The sequence below is a fragment of the Culex pipiens genome, chromosome 2 (assembly GCF_016801865.2).
Source record: "Culex pipiens pallens isolate TS chromosome 2, TS_CPP_V2, whole genome shotgun sequence".
Classification (NCBI taxonomy): Eukaryota; Metazoa; Arthropoda; class Insecta; order Diptera; family Culicidae; genus Culex; species Culex pipiens.
Window position 1 is genome coordinate 67,604,980 of NC_068938.1, and position 20,253 is coordinate 67,625,232.

The 20,253-nt window shown below is 38.0% G+C and overlaps 1 protein-coding gene and 1 long non-coding RNA gene across 5 annotated transcripts in view; both read left to right on the forward strand.

The window, feature by feature from the left end:
• LOC120414069 (cGMP-dependent protein kinase, isozyme 2 forms cD4/T1/T3A/T3B) overlaps positions 1 to 20,253 on the forward strand; it is a 251,272-nt gene that overhangs the window by 187,746 nt on the left and 43,273 nt on the right. The window lies entirely within an intron of this gene.
• Positions 333 to 3,724, forward strand: LOC120414072 (uncharacterized). 2 transcript variants are annotated; one of them, XR_005605025.2, is made up of 7 exons: positions 333 to 563; positions 663 to 984; positions 1,047 to 1,226; positions 1,319 to 2,139; positions 2,197 to 2,387; positions 2,448 to 2,951; positions 3,010 to 3,724. It is a non-coding gene; the product is annotated as an uncharacterized LOC120414072 (long non-coding RNA). The 2 variants fall into 2 exon arrangements; XR_005605024.2 differs by having other exon boundaries at positions 336 to 984; positions 3,010 to 3,723.

Here is a 20,253-nt window from a genome sequence, read left to right on the forward strand (position 1 = left end):
AAGCCATTCGACCAATTGTCATCACTTTTGCCATTTACCGCTATTAAATCAACATTTTCAGATGTATCAACAATGGAGAGTTGCTTGCTCACTTTTATTTGTGCTATATATTACTTTGGAACAGTCAAAAACACTTTATGAAAGCTGTAATTCATGATCAAAGTGCTGATAGGCCGATAATAGAAATAGGCTGAGAAAGGGTATAGTTCCCCTATGTAACCGCACAGCGAAAATTTGAATCGTCATTCTTCGATGCTTTGCGCCATCTGCCGGAATTTTTGAGCTTTTAATCGCGAATAAACACTGAAGATAAAAGTTACAACCAAAATGTGTCGATCTGACACATCGAATGTGTACACCGCGTTGTTCTGAAATCGATGTGCCGATTCTACACATTGAGCTGGTTTTTGCTCAAAAAGCCATCCAATGTGTAAATTTTTATTTTGCCAGCTTCACTGAAGTTGCCGTTGGGTGTCGCCACTTGTCTGGGACTTAGACGTCAGATCTAAAAAAAAACACGTGTCATCATAAAGCAGCAAATTCCCCAGTTATTTCTTTGTTATGTGAGTATTTTGCATGTTTGGCATTTAATTTGACTGAAAAGTCATTTTGTTAACGGCCCAGTTAATTCTTTAAAACTTTGCTGCTATTTTTTTCTCCAGAACCCGTCAACCAACAAAGTGTTCCCGCCGGGGCCGGTCCCTGTGCAGCTCGCGCTCATTTCTCGTCCCGAGTCCTACCAGCCGGCTATCTCAAACAGGGTCGCCCTGGGACGGGTCGGGACACAACAAAAAGAGCTATTTCCAGGGCTAACTGCACAATTCCAACGACACTCGGACCGTCCGCTGTCCCAGTCCCAATTTCTTGGTCGCGATCTAACTATGACTCAACCCTCCGAGGAGGAGAACTTCTCTGCGGCACACCAGGACTGCTCCGGTTCCCGAATCTCGCAGGTCAACCGCACATATGAAAGATACGGTGAAGGTAGGTTCGCTAAACTGGATTGGCTTGGAAGGGATTTGATTTATTTTTGTTTTTTTTTTCAGGAATGCGAGAGAGGCCGTCGAAGCTGACGTCAGGTTCCAGCACAATCTGCCCGGACTTCCGAATGAGAATCCGCCCATTACGCAGGACTTTCTGTGAAGATCGTCGATCTGAGGCAGTTTTGGACACATTACGTGTAACCGGATGGGATGGAATCATTAAACTAAATGAAGCGGAACTCGGTGAGTTTTTCCTCCGAAAAAAAATTCGGCTTGCTTTATTAGCGCGATTTTTAAAAAGTTGGTAATTTCTCTACCCTCCCCACCTCTCATAGATAAATACTATACAAGTGTCGTGACATCTGGCGCACGGCCGTCCAGCACGGCAACATCTGTTGGAGAAACGGCCTACAACACAAGCATGGCCACGATGACGGACGAGGCTGAATCATGATCCGGGCTGAGTTGCAATGTTATGCCGAACGGAATAACCAGGACCATGATCTCTGAAACGCACCAAAGTTTGTTATGAAAGGAAAACCGCACTCGACGACGACGACGACTTGGCCAGGAAGAGCGACGACGTTGACGAGGAAGAGCTGCAGAGCGGTGCTCGCAAAACATGCACCAAGTAAACACGGAATAGTTCAGCCGAGGACGGCGAACCGGCGAGAACGATCGCTTTGGTGGCCACTACGTCGAAAGCTGACAACAAACAGATCCCATTACAACGGTGACCACGGATTGTTGGCGAACTAATCGCTTGCAGCTCAATCTACGATAAGAAATTTTTCGATGCCGCCAGTTGGTGCTCAACTCAGTTTGTACACCACCGTCGAGGAAGAAAACGTCACAATCGGATAAGAAGGAATTTCACTGAAGATGGACCAGCGCAAATCTGGCAGTCTCGGAGGTCGCACGATCTTCTAGACGCTGAACAACTCATCGTAATTGGCCGCGAGCAACAACAAGATCGAGGACGTGCTTCTGTTTGGTCGTGACGTGGTCCTGCCATCGCCACCGGAACGATCGCCCAGAGACCTGTTGGAGCTGGGAAGGCCGTGCGCGGTTCGCCATCAAACAGCTATTCTAGTGGGCGGACGAAATCGAGTTCGAGTTGATTGTGCGGGTTGATCCGGCCGCCCGCGAGAAAATGGTTAGTTCACTTGGGGTCATTGAGATGGTTTTTGAAAGATGTGCCTTTCTTCTACAGGAACGAAGCGTCCGCTCCAGCTTCCACATTCTGAAGACCGCAAAGCAACCGTCCCGGTCGCTGCAGCACAACAACGAGCAGCCAAGAGAGTACCAAGAGAATAAGACCCGCCGGACATATAGTTGTGGTTCCAGCGCCGGCCAGCGGCGCCACATCACCGTCGGAAGCCCGTTGCGACTTGAGAACGCACAGTAAGTTAGATGTTGTTCTTGAAAATGTCGCACTTTTTGTTAATTCGCTTCTTTACACAGCAGCCCGAACCGACCGGAAATTGCAGCTCCAGCCAACGACCCCCAACCTGTTGCTCGTCCTTTACCGATCATGCAACGCACCATTCGTAATGACAAAGTTAAACCTCCGCCGCCGTCGTAGCAAACAGACGCGCAACTCACTTCTGCGCAGCCGCAGCCCGTCTAGAACGGATGTCCGACGTACGGACCGCCCGAATAAGTACCACCTCCGCAGCAACAATATCGAGCCTGTGCCGGCATCATGATCAGACCACCACAGCAGCAGCAGCTCGAGCGGTGGGAAAGTGCCGTTCCCTGGCCCGTAGGTGGCACCTTCCGCCGTCCTCGAGTGCGGAATCGCGATTCGTGGGAGCACCGGGCCACCCCGTCCAGTCGAATGAAGTGTCTGATCCGATCTGCGATGACGAGTAGACCGACGCGATCAAAAGGACAGACGACGCCAACGACAAGGAAGAACCGGAAGCTTCGGAGAACTAATCCGAGGCGGGACAATTCGGGAGCGAGGTAGGTTTGAGTTGATTTTGTTCTTATAAAAAATTTCAATATTTTCTGTTACTTTCAGATCCGAGGTTGCCTGCTAGTGCTCGCGTACGGATCGCCTCAGGGTACCTGCTCGTGGCGCTCTCAACGCTGAGCACAACAAGCAGTCGCTGTTGGCGTTCTGGTACCTGGCCATGATCCTAATCCTGGCCAACGTGGCCCTGGTGGCCAGCTGTATGGACATTAATTACTTGATTGTCCGGTACCAAACCAGGTGTTTGACTTTCTCGATACAACAATGCCGACCACGACAACCGGAGCCATGTTGCTGAATGCTGCGGATGTGCTGCCAGCACAGTAGATTCCTTCCGCGTCAAATGGCCGTACCCTCCAGAATCTGCACTGTGCCTTCATCAAATCATACGACGACGAACCAGCTGGCCGTGTTATAGGGTTGGCTACGTGCGTCTCGCTTCGGATACTGATAGCGTCCGAAGTGTTCACAAGTGTGTTATAATTTGTAATAATTCAGCACCAATATTTTGTTTAAATAAATGTTTTGAAATTTAATCTTTTTTTGATGAAAACATAAAGAAAACAAGTTATATCTATTCAACAACAGGTGGCAGCACAATATTCCCGCTATCCAAAAGGTTTCAATTTTTGCCACCAGGCGGCTACCGCCAAATCAAAAGTTACACATTGGATGCGTTTTTGGCCAGAATCCAGCCAATGTGTTCCGGGCTGTTTACACGGCGCGATGGTTGAAGCGTGGTCTTGTGCGAAAATGGTTGGATTCAACGCTTTTTGGTGTAAATCTGATCTTCAGTGAACGTCAACATTTTCTCTCGTAAACAATTGCAGTGATGCCAAAACACCTTAAAGAATGAAAAAGTCTGCAAAAGAACCTTTTTGTTATCAACATCAATTCTGCCACGAATGTTTTTGTTTGTTATTAGTTTCCTGTTGGTCGTATTCTCTACATAAATGACATGGCCGGCAGTGAAATTATGGGAAAGTATAGACTTGTTTTATGTTGCTCCCAATTACCCCTTTTCAGAATGGCAGAGAAGCTGGCGGCCAACGAGAAGGCAAGAACTCATAAGGGATCGAATATAAACCACGTGGCCTTAAAATTTGAATTGATTTCCGGCATATCTAATAAAAACAAGATTTTTTTTTTAATTCAGTATAATGATTTGACCCCCCAGTCGGTCAAATTCCATCAAACTGTTCAAAGTTTCCTTTTTTTCTCCTCACCAAAAAATCTCTCTCCGAGGGGTGCTTATGAATGTTACTTTTTGCTTCTTCAAGTTTCCTTTTTTTCACCTGCAACTACACGTTGTTTTTGCTCCTACACTTGATTTCCTCACGTACACGTGCGTTTTCTCTTAACAGCGGTAGTCTGAGCAATAATAACATCGAAGAAAGAAAAAAAAATCACAGATGATACTTTTACTTTCGAGACCCCGGTTAAACACCTCCCTGCCGGGATCTCTCTCCGTCAAATTTCACAGTTGAAGGATTTTTTTGTTGCTTTGTTCAATTGCACACATTACTTGCTTCTTTTTGTCTAGCGACTTCCGACGCGGAGATTTGTGCCAGTTAAAGTGGCAAATTGAGATGAAATTAAGCCACTTTAGTACGAGCTTTAATCTGAGATGGTGTTTTATGCCTTCCAAAGAAGCGAGCTGGCCACACACAACGCGTAGCGGCACAAGGTTGGCGAAGTTGACTTTTTGCAATGAGCAGCAATAAAAATCGGTTGCAATGGAATGACATTTCGCCGAAATCAATTTCGAGCAAATGTGTTGAAAGCGTGCTCCACATGTTAATTAAGGTCGTTCATATTCGATGTTATGTTGTTGCGATTATAACTGGTCAACTCAATTAATGTTTCTTTTTACTTTTTTCTTCTTCCAGGTAAGCTTGTGGCAACAGTAATGGCAGTCAATTCAAGGTATTTCCAAAATTTCCTGTTAATCAAAGATAGCATATAGTCGTAATCGTGCTATCTTGTTGCATTTCTATTGCCAAATTGAGCTAAAACGCATTTTTTTGTGGTTTCAATGCCTCACCTGTTGACCTTTACACTGCCCCTGATCGCATAAATGTCCCATATGCATTTTCATCGATTTCGAGTTATTGATGCAGTTTGGTTCAACATCCAGTACTTTGTTCTAGAAATCAGGAGGAAATCGAGTTTTTTTCGTGAAAACTTAACACGTAGCCTTATGTATGGGACAAACTTCAAATGCATTTTTCTCAGCTTGCTGTTTTTGCATATGGGACATTTATGCGAACATGGGCAGTACAGATCCCTGAAAGTCGATTTTCATCCTGAAATAATCAACAAAAACTGTAGAAACTCCGTGCAAGGGTCCTGATTGTTCTTGAAAGAATCATTCACTCGCGACACCACAAATCGTTCGCGACGAAAAACTGCTCTAGCCGTTTCCTACCGTTTGTCACTTCCACACCGATCGCTACTGAATACTCTCTCTTTGCTCTCGCTCTCACTCTATTCGGGTAGTACAGCGAATGGTTCATTTATTCATTTATTAATCTGCTTAAAATCAATGTTATCAAAAATGTTTTGCAATTTTGTTGATAACAAATCATCAAAGACACATTTAACAAGTAGTGTAGGCCAATAACGGCGCCGAGCTGGTATTTTGTTAGATTCTCTCCTCTCTGAACATATTCGTGTGTTACTCGGGTCGACGGACGGAGTGGGCAAAGATATTCACGAAATATGAGTGTCACTAGGTGAAGAGATTGAACAAGTCGCTGGCAGCCTGAGAGATATGTTTGCTCGCGAATGGTTGCGAGTTCCAGTCGGCAAACATTCGCTCGGCGATGAGTGAGTGGTTTCTGATCTTTGAACCGAAAATCCAAACCAAATTCAATCAAACTTCGGGACAAATGTCTTTTGCAAGCAGTAACATTACCAAACTTTTGGGCACCATCAGCAAATGTCAAATCAGTACAAATGGCTGGCGGATATTTGTCCGGATCTCTCCCGGAAAAGATCCGGCAGCAATTTTGTATGGTTTGACGTTTGCTGAGGGTGCCAAAAAACGTAAACAAACCACTTCGTGCATCCTCCAATGCACAAAAGTCTGCCAAACAAAACGTGTTTGTTATTGTTTACATTGCGTGCTCTATTTTTTGTTTATTCAAGGTAAACATTGAAACCCGTTTTTCTTGTAACGTCAAAAAGTGACGTGCGACAAGATATCACAAATCAAGAAAAGTAAAGACTAACAAGCAACCCTTGTTCCTCGCCCATACCTTAATTATTGAGTGCTTTGAAGTTCATTACTTCCAAGTCTACCCTGTCCTACCCTTAATTCCAAACCTTTCAATCGATCGTACACCTCTTGTAAACACCACAACAATCTCTACTCCTACAACTTAAAGGTCTGTCACAAAGCGGTTGACTTTTTAATCGTGTTTTACTCTAAGCACAAACACAAAGTCGCTAGACCCACTTTCCAAGATTTGCACAGCTTGATTAAAATGCGAGCTAATGCTAGATTTACGAACCGCCGCCGCCGTAGTTGTTGTTTAAGGTACAGGGAATGGCATACTGACTGTGTTCGTGTAGAGTAGGCCGTGATCGAAGCAACCCATATCAACCGTCAAGGGCCAAGGTGATCGAGTAGAAAGGTGTGTCCGTCCGTTTTCAGTTGTTGTCAATTTTTTACAGGGAAAAGTGACGCGTGACAAAGAAGGGTCGAGTTTTTCCAGCTTTCCTTCAACTCCGGCTAATCAATTGATCAGTTGTTGGAAAGCTTACCTTGAAGAACCACTTTCTTCTGCAAATAAACCACTTTTATAGCTGGTTGTGAACAATAATTAGATTCGATCGCGCCCTTTGAGTTTTATGGCGAACGTTGCAACTTAATTCAGTTGTTCGATATTAATAGAAACATCCAAGTCTTCTCCGTAGCCGATCAAATTAAACCCGAATGAACCGGAAAATCGCTGCAAAAACGGGTTACCTTGAAGAAAGGTTATAACCGAGACGAACACAAAAAAGAGCAGACTCGATTAGTCGACCCAAGATGGGTTTCTGAGCAGCAAAAAAACGGCGTCATAAAACCATAACTGCCTTGCCTTCAGCAGACAAGCGAGCAAGGGTGGCAAATAAAGTGAAAGGTGTATAATTTATCCCTTTTGCCATATGATTTATTGGCGGCAATCAAAGCTGTGTGCAGTTTACTTTGAACACCTACAGTTTTACACCAAAATGGCAAATAAAACGCTCAGACAAGGTTGTCACTTGCTCCGACATCACAAATCAAAACAAAAAAAAAATCTGTCCTTTGAACAGTACTACGATGGCTTGCTTGTGGCTCAGAGTTTGTTGCGGTATGTCCACGCATTCTTCCTCCCCTGTGGATTCTGTGAAATGTGATCCGTTCTCAAAGTCCTCTCTGCGGTAAACACTGCGCAATGGGGCTGGCCGCTTTATTTTGATTTCAACAACAATCTAACAAGCAAAACCTGAAAAAGTATACCAAACAAAGCGGCCAGCCATATTGCACAGAATTTACAGGGGAGGAAGAATGCGTGGACATACCGTACCAAACGCTCCAGTATAGGGGAGAGTGGGGAGACTTGATCCCTTTTTTTTGTATCGCACATAACTCTGTCAATTTCTCACAAAACTATGAACTTTTTACATGAATTGAAAGCTTAAACATTCAACTATGTTTAGCTGATAAGGGTATTTCATCAGATAAACCCTTCGAATCATGCCAAGCGTTTTAAAAAAATATTTTAAACTGGCTTTTTCAAAATGTTGGGGGTAATTTGATCCCCCTTTCAACATTTTGAAGAAATCTTAAGCAAAATGTTTCTTATTCATCCAAACTTCTAATTTTTCTATAAGTTACAGCAATTTCACATTTAACCTGTACGTTTGTGTTCAAAATATAACAAGTTTAGCATGCAAAATATTTTAAAACTTAAAATTTTCTTTTTTAGACCAAAATTGAGCATGTTTACAAAAGCTGAAAATTTTTGTTTACAAAAATTTTCAAAAATGGTTCAAACTGCAGTAAGTTATGTACAACTATACTAAAGGAAACTATATACGAAAACCCAGCCCAATTATTTAATCTTGAGGCTGATTCCAGTGACTGTAAAAATGCAGGGATCAAGTCTCCCTAAACGCACTTTTTTAAACAATTGATTGTAAAAATAGAATGACGATAAATTTAACGTCAAATGCGTAAGGGTTTTGGAGTTGATATGTTTATCAAACAATTCATGTATGAAAATATTTTTTTGGATAATTTTTGAGTGTTTTCTATACTTATCAAAACAAAGAAAAAAGATCTCTTGGAAGTTTTTTGCAGCACTTTTTAGAAAAATGTGTGTAACTCAATCTTAACGTTTTTTAATTTTTTTCTTTGTTTTCTACAATGAGTTTTAGTCAAATTCGCACAACTTTCTAGAACAAAGCTATTTGTTTTACCCACATGCTGTCGAGATACAGGCTTGGGATCAAGTGTCCCCAGGGATCAAGTCTCCCCACTCTCCCCTAACTTTTAGTAGCAACCAAACGTTGCTTTAGTGTTCTCTCGCCAGCAAGCCAACGCTGCGAATAAGATTAGGCGAGCGCATTGTTTGTCAATAAATGCTATGAATGGTACAGGACATGAATTGTCAGAAATCTTTCGTTTGGGTGTAGGATCAAGATGCGTTATTTCGAGGATTTAACAGCGAAATGACCAGGATTGTCAAGTTACGTGTTAATAAATTATTATTTTGAATTAAGTTCACATCACGTCATGAAATTGCAACAAATGAAGCCAAATAACCCTTAATTTATTGACCCCCTGCTAAGAAATTGATCACACTGCGGCGTTGCCAACCCAAAACAACACACATTAATTGGTTAGGGAGGTGATCATTATTGAAAAATTGCATAATTTCAGCGTGCATTCGAAGCTGCTGCTGCTGCAACAGCTCCACTCTCAGCGCAGACACTAGCTCAAACATATTAGCCAAGCCTTTTTCCTTCCAGGCTGCCGGCTACCGCCGCCAATTCAAGTACGGTGATTATTTCCAGTAATTTGAAAATTACACCAAGACGAACCGGCGGCGGCGACCGGCAGCAACTCCGCCCAGTTTTATTTTTTCGAAAAATAAAGAAATAGCCGCAAGGGAAATACACCCCTCAGCTACCTTTCAATTTGGGAATTTTCAATTCAATCGAGTTGGACAATTTTGAAAACTGAGCTAAATAAATTTACTTCAATTTTAAAATCATAAAAAAAACATTTGTTTGCTTTTTTTGCATTCCGTCAAACTTCTAATTGTAGCCAAAATATCTGCAAAGATGAAAATGATTTCAAAATTTAAATCTGATTCATCCAAAATCTCAAACCGAAACCAAAATGAATCATCATCCTTCTCGGAAGGAGCAGAGCTACCGGTTTGTGGTCGAACGAGGTCAAGTTGTTACTCCTCCTTCTTCGGAAGCGAACGCCTCTTGTCTTCCAATATCTGTGATTTGCTGTTTGCAAGACTGCACCACCAGCGATGAGTCATTCGTGTTTTGTTGTGCATTATTTATGACTAACTTTTGAGAAAAAATGGCATATTGAATTTCAAAATTAGATCTGCTTCCTAGAAGAGAGTTTTTTATCTTCTTGTTTTGAAGTTTTGAAGTCTTGATGACTTGTTTGTAGTTTGTTGAGTATAAATTTAATACGTAAAAAGTTTACAAATGATTAAACGTAACAAAACTAATTTAGCGTTACTTTAAACCAAAACAAAGTATAACACGGAGAGTTAAAAAATAGCGCCACAAATTATGAAACGTTGGCAAAGTTTCAATTTCACGTGCGCGGGGGTGGAGCTTTCCAATAGCATTAAAGCACGCAAAACAAATCGCGGCGCATGACTAGAAGCAGTTTGTCGAGTGCCTCGCCAATGTGTGTGAGCGCGCGTGCGTGGGGTTCGGTGTGTTTAATGGTCGTGTTGTGATGTACACGGCATCGAAATTGGTTTGCTTTGTACGAAAGATTTTACGAAATTGATGCTACCGAAAATCAAATCTGAAGTTTTTTTTTTAAATGGTCCAATAAACCAAATTTCCAGTTTTTGCTTTTTGGGTGTTTTTGAAACCGCCTTGAGTCAGGGGTATTAAAAAACACCCAAAAAGCAAAAACTGGAAATTTGGTTTATTCGACCTTTAAAAAAAACTCCGGCAATGTACTTTCTTATAATATTTTTCAAAATGATATCGCCTCTAAAAAATCAATTAAGGATTGCCACATTTACAAGTACAAAATACTTTTCCAACTTTCTTCGCTTACAAGCGGAAATGTGGCTGTTTTATTAACACTCAAATGCTCGGGTAGTCATTTGACCCCTATTTTTTTCTTGAAAATCTTATAACTTTTGGTAGAATTGACCAATTTGGATGCTTCCGGATGCAAAAGATCCAGATTTGTCTATATTTTTAACTTTCAGGGGGGGGACAAATATGGGGTTTGAATGACTACCCGAGCATTTTAGTGTTAATATCTGAGAATGTGAATTATTCAATCACTATATGAACAAACTATTTTGCAAAACGTTTGATAGAAATTTGCTTGCTCATTTCCTCTTATGCCATTTATCACTAGATTTATTTAAAAAAAAAAAACATTTTAAAAGCTTTATTCGAACGCCGAAGTGCCGATATGCCAACATTAGGCGCAAATAATCAAATTTTGATGAATGAAATTAAAATATTTGATTTTAAATACCTTGGATAATTTTCTTTGAGATCTTGTTTTAATTGATAATATAGTTTACTTTTTTTCGAGTTCATTGATTTTTCCAAGGGGTTTCCAGCATCAAGGATTACTGACCAGTCTAAATGGAATTACCAGGATTACTGGCAAAATGTCATGAATTACTTTGATTTCCCAGAATTACTTGGGATTTCCAGAAACCACGCAGAATTGCTCAAATTTATAAAAATAACTTGGAATTACTGCCTAGCTTCCAGCATATTGAGAATTGGATCGAATGACAGCTGTCAAATGCACAAAACCACGTGCTTGGCAATAGTACGTCCATCCCGGGAATTCCCGGCACAAAATTCCCGGGATTTTTATATGTTGTACGGGGAATTTCCGGAATTAAACAAAAATCATAATCTGGCCTGGAAATTACATTAGTATTACAATTAATAAGTTTAAACTTTTCTAAAATTTTACATAAATTGGTACCATTTTATTTGTTGTCATTTTTGTTTTTAGACATCTTAAATCAATTTTCAAGCTGTTTTATTCATGTCATATAGAAATAAATAAAAAATAAATATTTATAAGATACTTATTTAATTTGAATTAGAAATGTGGTGCATATAAAATTCAAAGCACAACAGAGAACAGCAAAAATTTGTTTAACACTGGAACGCCCAACGCATGTCCAACTTACACAGACGCCCAAGCCTCCCAAAAAAGGAGGAACAGTAACTTCAACTCACTGGTTCTCGGGCATTACTCAACCAATCGGGACGGATTCTTGTTTCCAGTGATTTGTAAGAATGTCTAGATGATCCTAAAATTGTGCAGAACTTAATTAGATCAAATCTGTAATTTTTGCGATCAAAAACATCGTTCCACCTTTTTTAAAACGACTGCCGCCGCGGAATTTTTGGCGATTTTTTTTTACACGCGAAAAAAAAAGTTGGAACGATGTTTTTGATCGCAAAAATTACAGATTTGATCGAATTAAGTTCTGCAAAGTTCTATAATCATCTAAACATCTAACAAATCACTGGAAAGAAGAATCATCTTGATTGGTTGAGTAATGCTCGAGAACCAGCGAGTTGAAGTTACCGTTCCAACTTTTTTAAGCCTTGGGCGTTGGAATGTTAAGCTATCTAAAAACTGCTATCCTTGTTTCGATTGATATTAATAGTATTGAGCTAATTCTATAAATTTAAAGCTTGAAAAACATAACAAATATAAAGAAAACATAGATTTTATGACTTTTTCAAAAACTAAAAACTTCCCGTGAATAAATATTTTTCCCGTTTTCCGGGAAATTCAAAACCTGGGAAAATTTGACGTCCTGCTTGGAAATCATCGAACAATTGGGTAAATATCAACATCATTTTGAAAACTGATTTTGGCGTTTGAGTGCATTTAAAATTCAAAGCACAACAAAGAACAAAAAAAATCTTCAAAACTATCTAAAAGTGCTATCCCTGTTTAGATTGATTTTAATAGTATTGAGCTAATAGTTTGATTTTAAAAACATAACTTATATAAAGAAAACATAGATTTTATTACGTTTTCAAAAATTTATTTTTTCAGTTTTCCGGTAAACTCAAAACCCGGGAAAATTGGACGCCCTACTTGGAAATCATCGAATAATGTGGTAAACATCAACGTCAGTTTGACAACTGATTTTGACGTTTGAGTGTTTTTCATCCGAATACATTTGAATTAGAGAGCATATAAATTGGCGGACATTTCGAATCCGTTCTGTACTTCTTACAACCATAAAAAGCATCAAGGAAAAGCAAAATGCATTCTGCCGATTTACCTTTAAAGAATTACTAGTAGTTACTTGAATTAATGGGAAATACACCAATTACTGAGTAACTATGGAATTACTCGAATTACTACGGAATTACTAGGTAATTCCAGAATTACAGGAATTACTGCAGAATTGCGGGGTAATTCTGGAATTACTGAATTACTAACTCAAAATCCGAATGATCCCGTACTAGCTGTAACTTTGGTTTCATACATGAAAATTAATAGGCAATAAATAGAATTATAAAAGGTTTATCGAAATTATCTTTTTAACAGTTATTTTTTATTATTTTATTATTTTCTGAAGTATGTTTTCACAAACAAGAATCAGGGAATTACCCGGATTACTGGGATTAGTAGGAATTACCAGGATTACTCTGGAATTACTCAGTAAATCCGGGATTACAGAATTACTTGCTCAAATTCCAAGTAATTCCGGATTAGTGACCAGTCTGACACGATGCAGGAAACCCCTTGGATTTTTCTTAAGAATTAAGATATCGATGTCTATAATATATTTTTGTCTATCAGCGTAACTTAAGGATATGCTAATAAACAAATTTAAACATTTGAAATAAATAATTTGTAAATTGATCGAGAACCAATCAAAAACGACTGTCGCTAACCGGTGGATGTTTAATTAACAAAGTCTTTACATAATCTATAACATTTACCAGATTCCTCCAAAGTTTCTCCTTCTGATAAATGGAATATTTTGACTAAATTATGTTGCTACTTGAATTGTTTTATTTATAACGTTGGTTTGCTACCTAAAAAATAATATTTAGAATCAATTAAATAAAAACATAACTGCATTTTTTTTTTTCAAATCAAAATCAAAAGTTTAATTGCTTTTTTGTATTATTTATCTTATTTTAACTTACTTATTTTTAGAGACGAAATTCAGTGCAAATCCAGTGATAATTACAGAAAAAATGAAATACCTTTTAAATAAAAAAGGACTTGAAAACAAGAAAAAGGGATAGGTCATGGGTGATTTTTTTTATCTAATCTTTAACAGAGCAAACAATTATACAAAGTATTCTGAATTATGTATCAACATAATATTTTTAACAAGCTTTTTAAACGAAAATTTTAATATTAGTCAGAAATTATTTGTATTGTCCCCTCATTTTAAAAGATAAAATTTGAAATGGACTTTAAAAGTAAAAACCATGCTATTTTCCTAATTTGGCCAGTAAGACATTTCAAATTCTAATTTGGCTTTCTAGCCAAAAACTTCACTAACTTGAAAAATGGAACAGGAAAGGAGCACCCTCTAAAAAGATTTTCAAAAAAAAATGGTGTGAATCTGCATATTGGATGGAAATAGATTCTGCCAATCAAACCCGAATTACTCCTATGTGATTTTATCTAATTTTCCTAGTATTGTAGTAAGCAAAAAGCCTCTTTGGATAAATTTCCGACTCGTGCTGTAAACATTTTCATTTTGCAACTTGTTGCATAAACTATTTTCAAACGTTTATGTTTTGGTTTATTTTAATTTTACTATTTTTCATTAAAAGTTTGTTAAATTTAGAATATCACATAAATTCGATAAGATTCATTTTACAGGTTGCGAACATTTTGCAATATTGTTTGATCAGTAGTTTTCATTTGAAGGAAACAAAATTTATATGTATGCTTTGATGTTGAACATTTAAATATTTGAATTATGTTTTTTTAAAAGGGAGGGACTTAATGTTCATTTGACTTCAATTTGACTTCAATTTTATTTAAATTTATCTTCATCCATATTGTATTTCTTTACAGTGTTTGGTTTAGTGATTACAAACTCAATTTGTGTTTTAAAAGCTGGGTGATTCTCTACCAACTCACACGAAATTGGGAAAAGTTGCCCCAACCCCTCTTCGATTTGCGTGAAACTTTGTCCTAAGGAGTAACTTTTGTCCCTGATCACGAATCCGAGGTCCTTTTTTTTATATCTCATGACGGAGGGGCGGTACGACCCCTTCTATTTTTGAACATGCGAAAAAAGAGGTGTTTTTCAATTATTTGCAGCCTAAAACGGTGATGAGATGGAAATTTGGTGTCAAAGAGACTTTTATGTAAAATTGGACGCCTGATTTGATGGCGTACTCAAAATTCTGAAAAAAAATTCTTGAAGCTAAATTTACATAACATCCCTGCAGAGACTTAACAGTTTCTCTGCTAATATCTTATCCATATCTCTTACTTGCAAATGTAGTATCCTGTAGCAGGAATAAACACTATTTGAACTGAATTGAATAAAAAAAACAGTTGCTTAACTTCAAATATAGACAACTGAAGACTAAATCATTAATTGCGCAGTCAACTTTTAACACATCTATTAGTTCTCAATAAAAAGGCTGTCTCAAATCATTTGCCCATCACTTTTGTTTTCGAATTTGTTTTCATTTTCATGCTTCTTGTGCGCACACATTGCACTTCATCGGACTGGCTTGTGTTGGTTTTACAAAACCAACACTCAAACTGCAAACGCATTGCCTCTTTCTTCGCGCTTTGATTTGTTTTTATGCAATCGAACAGCGGAATATGAAGCGCGCCCGCGATTTCCCAGCCTCCCCTCCCCCTCTTCACCACCCACAGTTTGTTGGTTTTTCTAATGAAGGAAGAAGAAACAGTGAAGAGTCTGCCAGGCTGCATTTTCCATTCAGCTTGTCAGATGTTCAACAACTCAACAACACACACACAAATCGGGGTCAATCAAAGACTTTGAACTGAAATTGCAAGCGCCTAGGCAAAGTGAATGAAAGCGAAACTTTTGCCCCTTTTTGTGGAGGATTTGCCTGCAAGATTGGATTCTCTGCGGAAAAGTTAAAACTTAAAATATTTAATTTATTGACTAAACGGTTTAAAACCCGTTTTATTTTTTCAAGAATTCTGTTTGTTTTTTCTTTAATATGAAAAATTGCCTTCTAAATTTTTTTTTCTTTTTTTTTAAAGCTATTTTTAAATGGTTTTCTTTTATTTGTGAATTTCCAAAAATCACCTGATTTCCCAAAGATTTCGCCAATTGTTGCAGTGCTGCAAAAACGAAAGACCTCCTCCTCGGCGGCGGCGCGGACAATCCGCGTGTGCACACGCTCATTAATCGATTGGTTTTGCGTTTAGCATTTTTCACTCTTCTGCTTGCTGCTCTGCTGATGCAGTTGATTGATTTTCATCGAACGCGCAAGGGAAAGCTTCAACATCGTGGAAGTGGTGGCGGGCAAGGTCAGATCGGCGCGCGTGCGTGAATCATGCTGCGATGATTTTTGGGCAGGAATTTTTCGATTTGCACGCCACCGGCAAGCAACGCACAAATGAGGTGTAATTGCATATTTGGTTTCGGGGTTTTGCCTCAGAAGAGTTGTGTGAAATTACGTTAGTCCGAATGGAGGGTTGTTTTGTGTGCGATTCATTTGCGTCACTGCGAGTGATTGGTAGTGATTTTGTAGAAAGTTTGCGAATTTTCGCCGGTTGCTGTCATTACTGCAATTGATTTGATATTGGTGTAGGCAATTGTCCTTTGTTATTTGTAATTTGTTTACTATTTGATTGACTCCATCTATTAGGATGTTATGGAAAATATTATCATTATTTAACTATCATAATCATAACATAAACTTTCAGTTGTTTAACCATTATTTGTTCGTGCAGAAAAACTTGTACATGTCAATATCAAAGCCAATACCAAAAATCTGGACAAAAATAAAATATGAAAAATCATTTTTTAAAAAGCAAAATTAGTCTCTCAGATATACAACCTCACCTTACCCTTACCTTACCTCACAAAAAAATCAAATCGATGAGAATGTTTTTTTCTAAATGTCACCTAATTAGCCTAATTGACAATATTTTGAAACAATTGATTCGATTTTCAATGTTAACATTCCAACGCCCAAGGCTCCAAAAAAGTTGGAACGGTAACTTCAACTCGCTGGTTCTCGAGCATAACTCACCCAATCAAGACAATTCTTTTTTCCAGTGATTTGTTAGGATGTCTAGATGATCCTAGAACTTTGCAGAACTCAATTTGATCAAATCTGTAATTTTTGCGATCAAAAACATCGTTCCAACTTTTTTTTTCGCGTGTAAAAAAAAATTTGCCAAAAATTCCGCGGAGGCTGTTGTTTTAAAAAAGTTGGAACGATGTTTTCGGTCGCAGAAATTACAGATTTGTTCAAATCAAGTTCTGCAAAATTTTAGGATCATCTAGACATTCTTACAAATCACTGGAAACAAGAATCTCCCCGATTGGTTGAGTTATGCCCGAGAACCAGCGAGTTGAAGTTACCGTTCCAACTTTTTTGGGAGGCTTGGGCGTCCGTGTAAGTTGGACATGCGTTGGGCGTTCCAGTGTTAATAATTAAAACTTTTACGAAATTGACTGATCTTTTCCATACAACTATAAAAAAAAACATGGTCTAAAATACGAGTTACGGAAATTGCTTTCCGCATAATTGATCGACGCTACCAACATCGTCAGCACAGCCGACAACAGAAACCCGAACTGCGAACAAAACTAAACTTCGTTTACCTCGCCGCGATTAAAACAAGTAGCTCAATTAATGCTCAGTAAGCAAAACCTCAGCACCTCGTGTGTGAGGCTCTGGGGGACTTTTCGATCACAATAAAATCAGAACGTTTTGGACAGTCAAACCCAACACTTTGGAGTAATCATTCAAGAGAAAACCACCCTTTCATAATGGACGTTTTATAACTTACGAAATAATACATTTTCTGAAAATAAGTTTGATTTTTAAATTTTTAAATTATTTTTATTGAAAAGATAAGTTCGCCAAAGTTTAAATTTTAAACATTGAAAATCGGACCAATAGTTTCCAATATATCTTCAATTAAAAATTATAGGCTATTTGGGTGAAACATAGAGAAATTCATTTTCATCGATTCGATTTTGTAGTGAGGCTGTATCTCAGAAAGCGATTTCCCGAATTTCAAAGTTCCAGAGCGAAATTTTTAGGAAATTTTCTCTGCTTTACATACATACTTTTTTGTAGGTACTATTTTCTCAAAAAATATTTTTTAATTTAAAAAATCTAAAAAAACGGAATTCATAACTAAAAGCAGCAATTTGTTGAAATCGGTCAATTTTATCAAATGGAAAGAACTTTTTGATTGCAAATTCGTTTTGCTTTGAAATGTGATACTTTATGGCCATATTTATGCTTAAAAAAAACAGTCCAAAAATACATATTTCCTATAACCGTTTTTGCACCGAACAATGGTTTAAAAGATGTCTTTTTAGTCCCCTAAACAATTTTTAGTAAACATAAAAAAAATTCATTGTTATATTACATCTGGGAAGGGGTAAATTTTTTATGTCACAAAAAGTGCGTAATTTTACCTCTGAAAATGTGTAATTTTACCACTTTTCTGTTGTAATGTCACTTTTTCAGTCTAAATTGAGGTAAAATTACATCATAAAAGAGGTTATATTCAACATTTCTAAATTACACCTTCCAATTTTACATTATTTTTTACTGTGATCCATGCAAATTTTATATGAGTTCTCAAATTTGTAGAATAATTGTAAGAAAGATTTAACGATGCAAAATGACTTCATAGATCAAAGAGAATGTCCCTGCAAAATTTAATTCCAACAAAAAAATACAAAAAGCAAATAAAATATACTGAATTTGGAGAGGATTTTTCTTAACAAAATCTATTGCAATGAGCACAGTTTCTGTGCATTAAATGAGGTTTTCAATATTGCTCAGCATTTTTAAATTTATGTTATATTGTATTTTAAAAAAATCCCAAAACTAATTGTTGTCTTTGTGCTAATTTTTAACTATTTTTTTGAAATATCGTTTAATATCAAACAAACAAACAATTTCGATTTAAACACAAGGTATTATCACACTGCACTCCATCAGACATCACTTCAACAGGAAAAAAGGGGAAAGTTTTGTGCAAACACTATAGATAATTTATGCAACCTTTTTTCCTACTTTACCTCATCGAGAGTCTTATTGCTGGGCGCCACAGACTGCCTGCATGCAATGAGAGTCGCCAGCATTGCAAATGACAGTTCCCTCCCCGTCCCCCAATCCGGATTCGGCCGATTCCATTCCGTCTCCGAAACGCCAAAAGGGCACTCCAATCAAGTTCTTCGACGAGCACGCTTCGACACTTCCGTCCGATAGAGGGAACCGGTTCAGAAAGGGGGTGGGATCGGTGGGGTGGGATCGGTGGGGTGAAATGGACACAGTTTGATACTTTTATGTTATAAATTTTGGTATCTTTCAAAATTTTCCTTGATAGTTTCATTAAAAATGTGACTTAGCTAAATATCGTAAAATTTTTGTTACAGCTGAGTCTATTTTGCCCCAACTCTTTTCAGCTATCTTGGCCGCAATTTGTTCGACGATTCTTTTTTCGCGTTTTTTCGCAAATAAGTGCACCAAGAACCGGACATCGCATAATTAGGCAAAAATCACCGTCCGGTGTGCAGGGCCACCGGACCAATTTTCACGCAAAAAGGTGAATTGGTTTCCGATCCAACAACTCACTGAAATCAGAGGGGGAAGACCTTGGCGTTCTTGACCACCTTTTTTGTTGTTGTTCTTTTTCACAGCAAACAAAAAAAGCTCAACCCTTGAGTTGCATGCATTAGATCAGAAGCGTGTTTGCTTGCGCATGTGTATTGGAGGGAAATTAATGATAGGTGCATGAATGAACCAATAACCTCCAAGCTGACCACACGACGAGGGTATAGCCATTAAGAATGGGGGCAAACATTGAATGGGTTTTATGAGTGAGAGTTGAGTTATGGCAGCAAACTGGGCCAGTAGCGGATGGGTGAAGGGGTCTTGATAATTCTACGAGGTCTAATCAATACAAGGAGGTTGTGTATGTGTTACCTTCTGGTGGTGTGACGAAAGAAATGTTTGTGTATACTATTTGTAGGGTGTAGGGTGTTGACGTAATTTGCATAGAGGCAGTCATTAGCGGTGTGTCTTGTGCTTTCAGAATATAAAAAATGGAATGCAGTGACATTTCACGCTTTGATTTATGGAAAGTGAAGGGATTCTGCCAGTCTAGGCACGTTCTAAAAGCACGATATAGAGTTAGAAATATTTGATATTCCCGAGTAATAACAAAATTCATGTCATTTCAATAACAAAAACTGTTAAAATAACAGAAATGTTATGGAATCTTCTTAAAAAATCAATTTTTGCATAAGAGTTTAATAACAGTTTATGGTTATCATAACAAAATTTGTTATTGGTCTGATATCGGTTGAAAGCCAAAACAACTTGGGAATAACATTTTTTGTTATGGAAGAATAACTCCAGTTGTTATTGGGATGATCGGATTAGTTGTTAAAATAACAAAAAATAATAACAAAGATTTGTTCGAAGAATAACTTAAAATGTTATTAGTCTGTTATTACAATAACATTCCAATGACAGAAAAATCATAACGACGAATAACAAATCCTGTTATAAATAACATAAAATTTTATTGTCTCAAAATACAATAAAACCAAACATCTTCCGTGCCAATTTGGCATTTATCCAAGATTGATTTATCCTTAAAAACTCGCTAACTAAAACATCTCAAACACACCAACTAATTCCAACCATTAGTCTCAATTTCAAATAATTCATCATGCATTCGAAAAGTGCTGTTTGATTTAATCCATCAGCAAACAAGTCCAACTCATCGCGCGAAATTTGTTCAACTTTCGCTAAATCGCGCACACTCACGATCCGTTGAAACGCCAAAAATCGTTTCGATTTGGTGTCCGCCAA